We start from the raw sequence: 3610 nt of genomic DNA, 5'->3' as shown, positions 1-3610 counted from the left end.
CGCAACTGCTTTGAGACTGTTATTCTGATTGTTTCTCTCTGCTTGCTGGTGCATGCCTGGTTAGTTATGACTGGACGTGTATCTGAGCTGGAATGACCCCTGCCCACTGGCACTGTTCCCACAGTACTGTGGCCATCTTAAGCACAATATAAAAGTCAACAACAGGTACACAAAAACACACTCACAGAGCATTAGATTTGAGACGTTGAGGTTCATATTCAGCTCCTAATAATACTTTGTATTTAATTTACCACCAAAATAAGCATGGTTGTTTGTTAATAATAAAGTTATATGATTTTCAGAATAATGGTTTAATTATCTATTAACTATTATCCAGAATTGTGTATTTCTTTACGCTCTACTTGCTTTATTCTCAGCACGGTTGGGTGGTTCCTCGAACATGTTCATGTTTTGGTGTTCTGTCAACACATGCCCATTTTGGCGTTTCCGTCCAGTGAAAAGCACGCTGCAGGAATGTGAAACACAAGGGCCCGGGCGTTGACGGGCCGCGGATCTCCATGTAACAACAGGTCCTTCTGGGCCTGTGTCCACACAACGGTACAGTATTGGTTCAAAGCGGGGGGGGGGGGGAAGGAGGAAACACGAAAAACCCTGAGTCGGAGTGAAAGCTGGGCCTCTTAACAAGCTGATAGAAAGGGAAATGGACTGTGGCGTCACGATTCCCGGTCTAAAAGGATGAGAACCTGTCAAGATGTCCAGCTGTCACTTCACTCTGCACCCTAAGCTATCTTCTGGATGTGAGTGACGAGGGCTGGGAATATCTTCTTCCGGAACATGGCACTCCCATCCAATTGCATTTCCCCCGTTAGACAAAGCGGGCCAAAACATCGGGTGTAATACCCTCATCATCACAGATAGCTTCGTTACTGTGGATCTGCTCACAAGCATAAGGTGGTTGCATTATTATTTGACCCGGCATTACCTGCTATACCTCCCCCGCTGCCACACACACAGAAACAAACATGCACACTCACATGTACGCACAGACATACGCTCTCACATACACACAGTCATTCACACCCACGCACCGACACACACAAACACGCACACACACACACACACAAGCATATGCAGACACCGAGACACACACGCATATACTAACACCCCAGACAATCTCAATGCTGAAATGAAAGAAGTTTATGCGGTTGCCATGGCGAGAGGCGTCCTTTGGTAAGGGAGAAATGAAGAGTAGTCACATGATCCGCATCCCGTCTCCAGAAGAATATGAGCGCCCTGGTTTTGTCAAGTGTCTGAAATATCATGGCTGCACTCCGCAGGGCACCGCTACAGCGAGGAATGAGGCCAATCATTCCAATTAATCCTCGCAGGAATTATTTTTATATAAAATGCAAGTCCACTGGGAAGCAAAATTGGGAAATATTAATAGCTATCGTCCACAAGAAAAGATAAATATTCCCACAAATGTGGACAATGTCCCATCATAGCAAACATTACATGAATTTATTACTTTAGCCGTGCGGAAGAATTTGCTTGCATCTTTAAGATACTGCCTCTTAAATGTATTGTATTTCATTCAAGGTCAGACAAGCAAACAAAATACACTTTCTCATGGGAATAAATATAAGCGGGCAAACAAGGGTCAGGGATGAACAGTATTTCCCTTAAGATATCTAAAAGTAGCTGTCTCTGGGATGTATCGTGAAAAGGGACTTGTTTAATCATTGAGACAGTCTGCTTTTTAATCAGTTAGCCATTTTATTGTGTTGTGCTCAGATTCACAGGCTGATACATGTGGAAACCATTTGCATACACTATACACGCCCTATGTTCATCATGGCTCATAAAATGGAAATTGTTGGTAATTTCATCCAAAGGCTGCAATGCAATCTTTACTGTTTACCCCATTGTATAGCATGTTTTAATGTGTTCACATGAAAACCATTAAAACAAGTTTTTAACAAGTAGCCTCTTTTAGTTGTTTTTTCTCTAACTGAAACCATTTGGTGGGAATTACAATGAAACATGGACTTTTGACAGGTCATATCTTGGGTAGGCTAATAAAATGGGGGGCTCAAATGTGCTCTACATTTGAAGAATGGCCTGCCACCCCCCCCCCCACACACACACACCCTCCCCTACACACAAACACACACACACACACACACACACACACACACACACACACACACACACACACACACACACACACACACACACACACACACACACACACACACACACACACACACACACACACACACACACACCACAAACACCCCACAAACACCTCTTTGCCAAACATTTTTCTAAATGTTCCAGAAGGCCGCTGCCGGCTCCGACCGCATCTTGCCAGCTCGTTTGATGATTAACTACGTTGTGATTGGCCGGCCCATGTTCTAAACTTCCTGTGTGGTTTGTGCGTTGCCCGCGGCCCTCGTCCATGCGCAGCTGCTCCCTGAAGGCCTCTCGTGGACGCCATTTTTATCCCCCGCAAATTAGCCTGGTTAACCCCCCCCCCCACACACACACACACACCTTAACCCCTCATTCTTCACCCTGTCTGGACTCTGGAGTGAGGGGTCGTGAAAAAGGAACCAGCCCCCCCCCCCCCCCCCCCATTCCTTCTCCCATCTCCCCCGCCCCCACCGCTCCATCCACCCTTGTCCCGCTAGATCCGTACTCCTGTGAATATTAAACAGCACCGACTACAGGAATGCCGCCGCGGCCAAATTGGCAGCAGATGTTGTTGGGGTGGTGGTGGTGGTGGTGGTGGTGGGGTTGGTGGGGGTGGTGGTGGTGGGGTTGGTGGGGGTGGTGGTGGTGGTGGTGGTGGGGTTGGTGGGGGTGGTGGTGGGGGTGGTGGTTGGTGGTGGTGGTGCCGGTGGTGGGGGGTTGGTTGTTCAGCAGTGTTTTGTCCGCGGACGGAGCTGTAAAAGATCGCAGGCCTGACAGGGCCCTCTGTTTGGGCCCCTGGGGTGGAGGCGGCGGCAGGGCAGCGGGGGCCCTCCAGCAGTAGTAGTACTGGTGTTTGTAGTCGCCTGTGTGAGCACTGCTTCAAATGGGCCGTTTTATGGTCACTTATGACGGGAGACCCGGCCGATGAGTAGCGGTCTTGAGTGTGTGTCCTGAAATGGATCCAAGCCGCAGACCCGTACTTGAACCGAAACCCCCTTGCATCTGAAGTGATGAGGAAGATAATTCCATGATGAATTAGGGGATAACCTTCTCCAGTGCCCCCCCCCCCCCGAGGTAATCTTAACGTCCTCCATATGCGGGTCCTTCATCTGCCGCTCAAAGGTGTCACACGGATAATCAGAAGCATATCATTTCTGTCTACATTATCCAGTGCGGTAGAGCTCAGGAATGTGACGTCAAAAGAATGATTGGCGGTTCAAATTGAACATTATCCTCGGGACACATTGCCAGTTATATCAAATTAGAATGCATTAAACTAATAGAATGCTAATAACACATTTAAGAAAGTGGAAAGTTACCCCCTATTACCAGGCGGGCCGTGTCAGCGCTGAGGGGAAGCAGGGCCCGGTGTTTGGGCGTCTGGGGAGATAGATGAATGACTGGCGCAACCGAGAAAATGATTTCGGAGTTTGTTCGGAGCTCTCCGCCCAGT

General features: G+C 48.2%; 1 long non-coding RNA gene across 1 annotated transcript in view; it reads left to right on the top strand.

Moving 5' to 3' along the window:
- LOC130390908 (uncharacterized) overlaps window positions 1–564 on the top strand; it is a 1543-nt gene extending 979 nt beyond the window's left edge. Inside the window, exons 2-3 of the long non-coding RNA XR_008896831.1 lie at window positions 65–165; window positions 378–564. This is a non-coding gene — a long non-coding RNA (uncharacterized LOC130390908). The remainder of the gene's footprint in view (window positions 1–64; window positions 166–377) is intronic.
- Window positions 565–3610: the final 3046 nt, after the last annotated feature.

The sequence above is a fragment of the Gadus chalcogrammus genome, chromosome 10, assembly GCF_026213295.1.
Source record: "Gadus chalcogrammus isolate NIFS_2021 chromosome 10, NIFS_Gcha_1.0, whole genome shotgun sequence".
In the NCBI taxonomy this organism is placed as follows: domain Eukaryota; kingdom Metazoa; phylum Chordata; class Actinopteri; order Gadiformes; family Gadidae; genus Gadus; species Gadus chalcogrammus.
The sequence above is the reverse complement of the archived record's forward strand: the minus strand, read 5'-3'. Positions and strand labels throughout refer to the sequence as shown.